Source organism: Varroa destructor, unplaced genomic scaffold, assembly GCF_002443255.2.
Source record: "Varroa destructor unplaced genomic scaffold, Vdes_3.0 BEIS01000001.1, whole genome shotgun sequence".
Classification (NCBI taxonomy): Eukaryota; Metazoa; Arthropoda; class Arachnida; order Mesostigmata; family Varroidae; genus Varroa; species Varroa destructor.
In genome coordinates this window covers 64045111-64057787 of record NW_019211454.1, presented here as the reverse complement: position 1 = coordinate 64057787, position 12677 = coordinate 64045111, and the positions used below count along the sequence as shown (strand labels likewise).

Genomic DNA, 12677 nt, shown 5'->3' with positions numbered 1-12677 from the left:
TTTTTCTAATCAAATCAGTGCTTCAATGTGTTTCGTTCTGTGTGGGCTGTGCTTTGTTTCTTGTACACATTTGTGCCTGAAACTATCCTGCTGTCAAAACCTAGGTCGGTCATCTTAGGCGTTATCATTTCTTAACACTACCATGCATCAACAGAAATCCTAGGTGTATAGCGTAATCATATATGTTGAAGCTGTGCAAAAAAACAACGTCTGGCTTAAGACGTTGTTTTTTTGCACGTAAGAACGTTGGCTCATAAGAGACTCGATTGATTCATGTGAGGAATATGTGAATTGACTTCACGATTACATTTTAAGCTACTATCTAAAAAATCTCGCAGTTTATTGTTACTTTAGATATTACTTTGCCAAAACTTTACTGATTAGTTAATAACATTTTGACGATAAACGAAAGATGGCTGTACACAGAAGCTTCGTACGAAACACCGTCACGATGTTCTTTGAACTGTAAACTCCCGGTCACTCAAACGCACTATCCACTACAGAATTAATATCTTAACCATATAATCGCTAATAACGACCCGTTGTGTTCTCGAAACGTTCGTATTTCTTGTATTCTTCATATTTGACTGAAGTTGAAAAACTTGAATTGAAAAGTTCAAGGAACCATCACTATTTTTCCTTTATTGTATCGGATCAACAGTATTGTGAGGTTGCGTCCGAAGGTACAGCGGCAAGATTAACCCAATCATTGTCGTTCAATGGCAACTTATTTACCTGCCGCATTGTACAGCATCATGCACAATAGCATAGTTAACGTGTTACTAATGCCCATTTAATTCGTTTACAATACAAAACAGTGTTACCTAACAACCATATACCCCCCCCCCCCCCGTCGATTCAGATAAAGATTCTTCCTGAGAATATCAATATCGGCTTAAAGAAACACTTACATGAACAATACGAAAGTTCTAGCCTGGCCTATAACCGAAAAACAAACCTATAGGTGTTAGACGTAGTAGACACATGAGTATTACAGTGTTATTCGAACGGCTATGATCTATTATTATGAGTTGATACAAAGTTTTGACCTAAGGAATGTCGTGCCGATCATCCTCTTGGGGGCGAAAGTTCGAGATAACTACGCCTTCTTTCTATGCAGTTCTTCAGATCTTGAGAAAAGAAAATAAGTTTATTTCATTCCAATTAAATTATTCCGAATGAGTATCGTCGTCGTTCACTCTAAGGAAAGAAGACTATAGATTCGTAAATGTAGGAGCCGTGTGGCATGTCTTTTTGACGCTCTTCACCGTTTAGGTAGAACGAATTTCTTTGGCGTTGAGTCGGATCTGTGAAATCTGTTGATGCACAGCACTGTCTGTTACAGTTAACGGAAATATATGAAGCCCTCATATCAAAATTACTTACACCCCTCGCCCCCACCAGATGCACTTTAATTAAGCTTCATTTCTTTAATTGCATACGTTGTATAATACATCAAAACATATAGTAATCTAATATAGTAATATAGGAAATGATTTCTTAAATAAGCCTCGTTTCTGTGGTCGCATACATCCCTGATAAGTTTGTCTAATCCCAAATGGAATTTCGTTTCCCAAACTATCAGTTTCATCTGACTAAAATTAATTAACATTTTAATTAGCCATAACTATCAATTTCTATGGCTTTTGTTCGACCACGCGTTCCGCTTGATTTACCTAGGTTTCCGTCAGGTGTGGCTGTCTGTTGTTATATTGAGTACATATTACCGAACGACGCCCCTTGGAGGATTCTTTAATCCTGAAACCTATTTTATTTGCAAAATAGTACGTATAGTATGTATCATAATCTAATATACTATCATTCTGACAGTTTTTAGCTTCCGCTGGTACTAACTTGATACAAACCGAATACAAACCGGGGTTCCAATTGAAGGCCGCGAAGAAGCCTGTAACGTGGCTATATAAGGTTACTGCGTTTCAGTCAAAATAATGAAAGTGTTTTTATGTCCGATTCAAAGATAGATTCTGTAAAGCCACAGTATCATGGCACATATATAGAGCCGTTGTTCTCTATTATAGCTACGGTGCGATGTACACGTCGGTGGATTATAAGGCCACTGTGTTCAACACAGCCTTAATACTTAGTACACCTATGGTGTATAGAAAACTTTTTGCAACTTTCTCAACTCTTGCTTTAAATAGTAGGACCCTTCAGTTGCAGGCTTGATCCGCCAGAGGGTTAAAAAGCTGTATGCTTCAATATCAACGACCGCCTAACAACAGGACGTCTTCGTCCAATGAGTGTTAAAAAACATAAAAGAGCGAAATCGATTGCTACATACAATCTGCAGCGGCAGACGAACCCCTATGATGCCTGCAAACGGTTAAATGACCGAAAAATAGACCCAGAGTCAATTCGCATTCTGTATTTAACTATTTATAGTGCAGGATTTTAGCAGTCTTTAATTTAAGCACATGCCGTCTAATTACGACACCTAATTTCTACTTTGCACTGTGTCAAACTTCAGCTTACACCCAAATGAATAAATGACACAATTTTCTGAACATATTGTAATCTTAGGTCGAATTTTCATTTTTTTGTCATAGATTCAACTGAAACACACAGAATTGTATACAAAATCAAATTTCGAGTTCTGTACAACGGCAGAGAAAATAGAATTCTGTCAATGTTCTAGTATCCTAATATTGAAGTTTAGCTCTTCTCGAAAAAAATTTATTCGCAATCTGACCTTAGACAGGTAAGTAGACACTGACACGTTCGTACGTCGACCGTTTTCCTTTGTGTATGAGACATCTTTGGCGGGCAGACCAGGCAAGTCTCGGTAATAGTATGGTGAATAGTGTATATATCTGTTAAACTTGAGGGACGCATGTTGGTCTGGATTCGAATCTGAGCGTGGATTCGTGCTGGGAGCCAACCGTCTGATAAAAGACCTAACCAATGGTATCGGATATAAAATTTAAAACATTTGAAAGCAGAACGGATGGGAGGTTTATGGGTGACTATCTGACAAAGGCATAGCAAAATGCTATAAAAAGCAATAAGGAGCACGTCATTTATCAGATGTCAGTAGACGGTCCTGCATTTCGGCATCGAACAACCTTTTAAAATTCTGTGATACTGGAACGTATCCTAGCGGGGTATCACGAAGGCCTTATGATAAACAGCCGAAAGCATGTGTTTGTGCTATATTCGACCGAGAGGTGTCTCTCGAAACCTTCCTTGGTTCCACGGGAGGGACCGAACGTATAGATATAAATACCAGCGAATTAGCAGGGCAGATATTGCAATTTCGCTGATGTTGCTCACACAGAACACATACACGATAAAATATTACAGGGAGGAATTATTAAACGGAAGTTTTCCTGTAAAATGTAGAGTGATTCCGAGGGTATTTTGAAATAACTAAATGTCTAATAATAAGTTTTTTTTCTCAGTTGCAGACATTCATTTATGATATAAAAAGAGTAATTAACGAACACATATTGTCTGTAGGTCCCAAAAGCTACTGCGGAACGCAACAAAAGGCTTTTACGAAAGGTGTGTATAACTGGGACGCAGCTTTCGTACATTGCCTGTAGCTTCCTGCAATAAAGCACTTTTAATTCTTCCAAAATTTAATTATCTCAATGCAATTAATCTTAATCCCATTTTAACTTAAATCCTATAGTAAGTTCATTATTATATTACTAAGCATGAAAAACAGGAGGAAAAAGAAAGATGTCAAACAGAAAATACAACAAAAAAAATGTGCTTGTTAATCCTCCGTGGCTTATTTATTATAGCAAGCTATTATAATAATTATAAACATTAAAAGAAAAAAAGCTGACAATCTTTCTGTGCCTGCTATGCGCCTCATAGAGTGATTGTTCATAGACATTTTACTGATTAAAAAATCTGCATAGACGTTAACACAAACTACCACCGAGCTCAGTTTGACCGCTGACTTTCACCCTTGTAATATCGCCGTGTTCTGTCTCCTAAAGGCAGCTTGGCTTGCTGTAGATAGAGTATCCCCGGTAGGGATATTGAGTGAATGACTGCTACATAAAGGGAAAACAGGATCGTTACGTTCTCGCGCATCGCTACATTTCTGGTGAGTGTCTTCTATCTTCAATTCTACGCATACGAAACGTCGTGTTTCACAATTTAAACTAGGCCTACTCTTTTATCACGGAAACGTGACGTGCAGTTATGTTGGCAGGCAAAATGACGAGGAGCGAATACAGAAACGGTTGGTCGTGGCGCTAAAAGCGGAAGCCTATTGGCCTTGACTTTATTTTTTCGCCTTCCCTTTGACCGTTGTCACATAGATAGAAGGATGGGCCAAAACTCGAACGGCGTTTAGCCCCCTCTACTCCGTAACGCGGCTTATCTGTCACATCACACGGAGGCAACAGAGTGAGCATTACATGTGATGAAAAAAGTAGGATCAGTAACCATATATCAACGTCAATTCTTACTTTCTCTCCTACATCTTCAGCTTAACTTAAAGCCACAGAAATTCAAAGTAAGTTTACGTTGCGACTCAGACATTCGTCACCTGGCTGAGCGCAATGTAAGTTCAAATCAACGAAAATGTTTTTTTGTCTGTATCTGAAAAATTCTAACCGTGGCTGGTTGATGAAGGTACTACACAGCGATTTTTTTCGAAGCTTCCATTTTAAGTAACGTGATATTTTTCCAGGTGTGCACCTCCTTATCTACTTTGCTGTTGTGCTTGATCTATTTGAGTCGAATGAAAAATGTGAAAGAGGTTGTTGCATGTTCCACACGGACCCCCGTAACAGCCTGATAATCAGTTTACTATGAAAGCAAACGACGACACGGAGGTACGGCTGCACTTTACTGCCAATTATTTTACACTCCCGTCACGGCCTGACAGAGTGAAAGGTGAAAATCAGATGCCATTACCTTGCCTATGACGTAGTTCATATATCTGACACATTTGACATAATCAATCATCAGCCTCTCATACGTGATAAGCGATTCACACGAGAATTGCAAACTCGAGGAACGGCTTTATATGTGCATTTAGATTGTCTTCAATTAAATTAGGTATTTTTACAACTTGCTTCACAGTTATCTTAATATTGAAATAGAAACAATTAAGAACAACGTAATTAATGCCAGTGTCCAGCGGTATTATAACCTATAGAATCAGGCCAACATGATTATATTGTGTGACATCTATAGGTGGTAAATTATCTATCCTGTTTACTAACGACTTTTTTTAAATTCTACTGGCCGTAGGCACGAGCTGATGACTGTCAGCTGAGTGGTCCTGCAAAAGCGTCGAGACACTTAACGAATATAAGCCATAAATAGATCTGCCAGTCGGAGGTGGTAACCTGCTTTTCTTGCAACGGGTCGTTGCTTGTTCTGCTTCCAGCGATTTGTATCACCCTTTACAAGCCTCGTTTTGTCGCGGCGGGCCGCGTTTCCGTATGTTGCTTTGATGGCCACTGATAGCGTAGCTGAATAACACCCATTGTCTTACGGATAGAGATAAGGGTATTAAGTCTTTAAGGGAAGTCAGAGCAACTCCGCAAGCATTTCTCGTTATTTGTCGAACCGTGCTAATGTATAATGCCTTCAATAGGGGTACACAGGCGTACCAGTAGCATACTGTAAGTACCTTGTACGTATTTCAACTTTCTAACAACGATATTATTGTTATGAAGGGATAGATAAGGATTTATTGTCACTGTTATTGTTGTTTTTACACTAGACACTAGATAATAACCAAAAAATGTAACTTTCTTTACTAATAATATTGATTATTTGCTAATTGCGTTTATCCTCAGACATAATTAATTGATGTATTTCAAGCGCAAGAACGACGATTTTTTTTTTCTTACTTCGTTAAAATGGTCCTAGGCTAATTTCTTGGTAGAAGACGTTTTTGCGCGACTTAAAGGTAACGATAGCATTGGCTGGATAATAGTCACTGCTGCTTCTGAAACAAAAAATTCTATAAATGCCTACTTTTTGAGTTATACATAAAGATACGATTAATGATTTAAGCATCACAGATGTATTTGGGTAGGTAATTCTACTTGATTTGTTCAATCTCGCGCGTTCAACAGTGACGCAGTATACGTTATGGTGACCTTAAATAAATGAGATAGATCTGAATATCAAAGTGTTTCCTTTAGTCCTTAGAACGCCATTAAAGATCTGTTATATATTTAAAGGACATAAATGAAGAAAATGTTCAAGCACAAAGAATAGTATTTAAACATTTTCATATATTATCAACAACGTCTTTATGAATTTCTCACACTGCACCAATAGAATATCACACTCCCCTCAACCAGGTAGGCGAATCAAAAGCTATCGGAGAACAGGTCCCCCACTTTACCGCATTTTACAAAGCATGCCCCTTTTTATAACTTTTAACTAGGAGCTTTGACAGCAAGAATAAGGTTCCTTTACTGAAGACATAATCTCGGGAAGTCCTGTTTCAAGTGTGCTGTTCGAGCAAGAGGGCATGAATCACTCAGCATTTCTTGCAAAGGACAGCGAGAGAGGTGAGCATTCCTGCCACGACCCAGAATCTGTTTCGGCTGGGGAAGCGTTGCCTTAGCTTCTGCTGAGGGGTATGAAAGACTGAAAGCCCAAGCTGAATCTATGACAGTAGCTAAACCAGTTTTGAATTAACTTGAGTAACTAACTATCTGCTTTTTGCCATATGGCGATATTATATCTATGTACAATATCTGTGCATGTTAGGATGAAGATACCCAACCGAAAACTACTCTGATCACCAGCGGTAAAAGCCACTTGATACAATCATACTCCGCGTCAGCTAAGGCTTGAGACTAGCCTATGACGTATACAGATTGAACGTTTAATTTTACAAATAAAGCTACATATTCTGGTGTGTTATGTTTCGCTTTTACCTTTCTAATCTGTATGTACGATTCAGACATGTGCTGACAATTTGCCATGGACTTGATTGGAAATAATATTGAAATTAGCCAGATTTTTGATAATCAAGTGAAGCAGTATGGCGTTCATATTGGCTAGGAATTGTCGCAAAAGCGATTATGAGGACCAATGAAGTAGGTCCGCTATAGACTATAGTTTCGCCTCAAATAACAAGTCTTGGAAAAAAAAAGGAGAACGCAATTTGACATTAAATTACAACATAAGATACGAATCAGCAATAGGGCTAAAGAAACTCGACGCTCGCTTCAACGGTTTAAGAACAACATTGTGGAGACCTTTCTTTCTAGTTGATTTGCATATTGGAACCTGCGGATAAATAATGTTTAAGTAAAATAATGTAAACTGAACTCGAATTGTTATTACGCTCAGTATATTGACGCCTTTCACTTAGGCCTGCTTACGCCGCCTGTGCGATAGATTCGCTCACTCACTGTATTGTACCTATGGTTCCTACGGCAGGTTTTTGTCCCGATTCGTAGGTTTTTTGAAGAAAAATTCAAGTAAGTCCAACAAGATCCCTAGGCTAACAGCCGACGGAAAGAAACAAGGCGAATATAGCAGTTCTCATCGGGACTGATACCTCGTAATACAAATCTGCCCTTCGCGGATTTCGACCAGTAACTGAAGATGGCTTAGTTATGCTGTAGGTTCTTCTCCTGGATAACCTTTCTAGCAAAGCCTCATAGTTCAGATCCGAGATGATTCAATACACAAAAAAAAGGAACCAAGATAAGCCGCAAATTGAAAACTATTGATACCTAACAGAATAATAAACACGATTTACAGTTGTTTTAATGCAGTATTATCGGGGCTCACTCGATTCAAAAAATTACATTTTAAAAACTTCAACTATAGAATTTTAAACACTTTATTCGTCACAAAAGATATCCTGACATAGTCGATATTAGTTACGAATAGGATGTCACAAGTAAAAGGCCTCTCCACGTGCAGATTATACCGTAACGTCTATGGTTAATTACTGTATCTCAAGCAAAACTTCGATCAGGAAACTTAGTCGTGATACACCGTGCTATAGCAGCACGAGAAACGTTTGAGTGAATTCCTAATGATTTCGGTCGTCTTCGCGACCCTGGTGACTGTCTCTTCGACCATTTAAATAGCTTTGTACGTACAAACTATAATTGCAATTAAACTTTGCTGCCGGATAAAGGTATATGGACCTATTGTCAAGTAAGTCTCTCTTATTTCTAACCAATCTAGTTCGTAGCTCAATTGTCAATTATTGCAAAGTGAAATAAAGACATGATAAGAAATTGTATCGTCAAAGTCTATTTCAAGAAGTCCTCGGAGCTGGTGGTCACAATAGCCACAAGGGTCATACACGAAGGTTTGCTTCCGGCCGTCTCGAAAAAGGCAGAAGTACTCATCCCAAAAGGAAACGGGGAGTTTAAGCTGCTCTGCCTGATAACCTCCTTGGCCAAAAGCTTCGTGGATACACCGCGATCATTTGGGGGGGAACATGGTCCGATGTTCCTGAGGCAGTTCGAAATCCCCAAGAGGTGCTCGGTTTTGACGGCAAAATAAGATGGCATCCGAAGCCGAATTTCATACATTGCTCGACATTCAAGATTCGAAATCAATTTGTGGCGGTATTTGGCCATCAATAATTCCTTCCAGTATATTCTATGGAAGATAATGCTTAAATCGATGAGTAAGAGGCTGTACCGTCGTACCTGGCGCGAATGGTATCTAATTACCTAAACGGAATGATACTTCCAATGACAGCGGGTGCTTACCAAGACTCTATGCTGGGCCCGCTTGTATGGAACGTTGTTTACGACGATGTCTTAGAGCTGCGAGATCTTTCGAGCAGTGTAAAGTTCCTGGTATATCTAGGGAACCTGGCCGTTACAGCGTAGGCAGAAATCGCCGCGAACATGGTGCTATACGACAATGAAACAGTGGGCGCAATTGTAAAAGCGACGAAAGCTTGTCCCGGATTAAAACGGGGGATTCTGCTCACAGAAAGAAAACGTGTGCGAGGAACTAAGAGACTTAATGAGCTACTCTATGTCAGGATAGCTATGCCGAAAGCTTGCAAAGCAGCAGATGCTCCAACAAGCATCTCACCTAATATGTATATATATATATATATGGGCCAAGGAAAAGAGGAAAGCGAAGACGCCTAACATCCGTCACCAAGGCAATAATGCTTCTCGGCTATCCAATTTTATTAGGAACGCCTGCAGGCTTCGAAACAAATAGAAGTGCCTTCGTAAGGTATAACGGACTACTGCACTGTGAATTTTGCGGGCATAGAGGACAGTCAATCAGTATGTCAGTGCTCCTTGCCTTGGCTGGAACATCCCCGTGGCCCTTTAAGGTTTAAGGGAGGAAGCGACCATAGAATAGCGGGTTTGAGGCTTCCAAAAAAGCTTAGCATGAAGTTACCATGGAAGCGTGGCTGGATTGCGGGGGGCTAAGACAGCCGGGGCTCGTCACTTGACCCCAGACATGGCCAAATTACTGGAGCGCTTCGGAGGAAAGCTAGGCTTCCACGTACCCAAATCATTACAGCCACGTAGATTTTCAGTGTTACCTACACAGGATTGCAAAAGTTTCATCCGTCATGTGTGACCGTTGCAACTAAAGGCAGAAAACCACTCTATTCACACTTTAGTAACCTGTCCCATTTTGAAGGACAAGAGCGAGAAACAACATCTTGGTCAAGTAAAACCGAGAGGGTACCTCTTTCACAACAAAACTGGCGGGACTTGTGGAGTTGATGTACGCTACAATCAGAGGGCGAGTGTTCGGAGCGATTACAGCCAAAGAGGTGTTGAAGAAAAAAAAGTGTTTTGGGCGGCAGCAGTTTTCCGAGGCTGCAAATGACGCGACTGGACTTCGGGATACACAAGTTGTTCGGACACACCTCATCTGGTGAGATGAAGAATCCACTAAGTGACTACGATGAACTGATCCGTAGAGAAGCACCTTTTCTGCCAGTCAGTAATATTATTCAATGAAGCTCAAAGACTGACAGAGAGTGAAGCTTAACGGAGGGGGAGTGTTAGTCCTAACGAAGTTATGTTCATTCGACGGGGTTATACGACGGGGTATAGACACTACGCTGTGCATCAATGCATTGTTTGGCCCCAGCTGTGCGCGCCAATGCACCCATTCTGCGTCTTAAAGAAGGGATTATACAAACTCAAGAAAAACTGCACACTACAATTTGTTGTTTTAACTAGGAACTATACGCAACGTTTTTGAAGTTTTTTTGTTAAACATATGCAGCACAAATCCTGTACTTTTGTACGATGTTTGAAAAAACAAATCGATTCGTTATTTGTTTAATTTTTCATAACAATAAAATCCAGTCAGCAAAGTTATCGTCAGTTTAAATTGTTGTATTCATTTAGACAGTGAAGTTAAATTGGACATAACCTAACGACTCTGTACTGAGGTCTAATTTATTTTGCCTGACAACTAAAAATGTATTGAGACCGTATTAAAAAGAAAACCGTCTAGCAGTCGAATGCGTGGATATCGCTGTACAAGTTATGAACTGCATTAAATTATTTAGTTAGTAATAATACTTTGAAGGACTACGCAGTTTATTCCATAAGACTAGCTAGATTCTGTTCGTTCTATTAGTTTGAGATTGTACAAGTATTCTTCAATTTAGTCAACAAGTGTTTAATATGCATTCATTACTTTTATTTATTTGCCCATATATATATATATATATATATAATTTAAAGAAATATTCGGAAAAGTTAGGAATCTGTTGACGATGAACTTGCCCATTGAATTATATCAGCAAAATTCTCTTGCTAACAGAGTTAGTGCAACGAGTATAGAAGAAACGAGTATACGAAGAAAACAATATTGCTACTCTACCAGGCAGAAGTGCAGGAAAAATCAAGTAAGTCTTCTGTAATTTCAGAATGCCGTACAGTCCAGCGCACTTTGGCAGTGCTAAGTCATAGAAGGTCGCGAGAGAACGAGTAGAGCACAACTTCGATAATGAGACATAACGAAAAGCCATTCCCGCTTATGTGGCGCGGTCTTCGAAGCGGCCTTCTGAAGTGCACTGAGACCGGGGTTGGTTCATTCTATTTGATCTGTTCTTTTGGACCTCAAAGGCATTTGTGTCCAAGACGCTCTGGCATCCTCTCAGCTATAGTGGGCTATAAAGAATGACGCTTACGGAAGCTCTCCTGTTTCGAACTACTTAACTGCCTGATCATCGCTTTCTATACCGTTTCAATAAAACTATAGAACCTTATTTATTATCGTACTAACTAATAGAAGAATTTGTAGATACGCTATAGCTTATATATTATTTTGCACTATTGATTATAGATATTATCAGTTCGATTAATATAGACGATGTCAAAAATAAATAATAATTCCTATTCTAGAATCGCTAGTACATTTAATGTAACGTTATGAAAATAGAGGTTCAATCTACTACCTAATAGTATTTAGTTTAATGAGAAATCTTCAAGGTTAAAGCCATGAGCTTTGCATTACTGTCATCAGAGATTGGACGTTTCCAAATCTGCGCCAGTTTTGCTTTGCCATACATCTATATCTATTTAATCACCACTACGATTGAGAACCAAGTATTAAAACATTGATGAGATACGATCTGCACGTTTTTCCTCAGGTTATCTATAAGTGCCGCGTTGCAATCAGTCATCGACCTGCATCATTAAGAGGAAACGTTTTATTCAGAAAATTAAAACTTATTAAATTAAGAAAAAAAATACAAATATATGCAAGTTATTTGGTAAAGACTTATGTTTCTGATTCCTGACTAAAATACGCTGTGGCGCAGATTCAGTTAGTGCCAAGTCGGCTGGTCAATAGAATCTCCAGCTATGCAAAAGGAGTACAGGCCGGTATCAGAGCTAACGAACGAGCCAGTACGCATGTATGTTCCCTCACCAACACAGCGGTAGAATCGAAGGCCATGGGGGATCCGAAAGGCTACCATCTTGGCGGCGAGGTGCTTCGACGCATGACGGCTGTATATTTAGCAGAAGGTGTCTTGAGGCGTAGGGCGTAGGGAAGGTACAGGGCAAACAACCGGAAAAACTGGGCATAGAGGAGGCAACAAAAGGGAACGTAGCTCAGCATAGCAAAGGTGGCTGGTTGTATAAACTGGTAGAAGCAGGACGCTGCACTATCTCACAGGAAAAGACTGTTTACGGGTCGATGGTGTCTATGGATGTTCCATGTTTGGATCTAGCAACGAAGATTGCGTTATGGGCCGGAGAGGTTTAGAGGGCCTTTTTGGGAAATACGGGCAGGCGGGCGATGGGAGGAAGAAATGTCGGTGCCTGTGTATACCTTAGGGTTGGTGGCCCCTGCGCTAACCGGCCGGTTAAAAGACCTTACTGATTCGGTGGGATCCCCTATCCGACAGCTGATTAGCCTGTAGCACGACCAGCAGTATTTACTTGTCGTTTCCATATTCTGCCGCCAAAAGCCTTACCTGAAACCTTCAAGCCTGCTGTGGTGCTCAGAGTCAGCCGTAGTTGTCGCGTAAGCGTTACCGGGATGGTTGTTTAGCAGCAGCGACCCAAGCGATCGTGCTTCGTACTAGTGGTGTCCGGGTCTGTGGTGTATTTAGTTATGGCATTGGGAATCAATAGTAGCAGCGATGGTGGCCTTTATCTTAGTGCTTAAATAGGTATCCAGGCCACTCCATCTATTCTAGTTTTTGTCTTTTGCATCTTCTTTCTCTCTCCCTTTCTAATTCTCTGCTT

At 40.0% G+C, this 12677-nt stretch overlaps 1 long non-coding RNA gene across 1 annotated transcript; it reads left to right on the top strand.

Annotated features, from left to right (window-relative positions):
• Window positions 1–3946: 3946 nt before the first annotated feature.
• LOC147758964 (uncharacterized) lies at window positions 3947–11188 on the top strand. The gene is made up of 4 exons (XR_015318466.1): window positions 3947–4078; window positions 4670–4875; window positions 5375–5612; window positions 10847–11188. It is a non-coding gene; the product is annotated as an uncharacterized LOC147758964 (long non-coding RNA).
• The last annotated feature ends 1489 nt before the right edge of the window (window positions 11189–12677 follow it).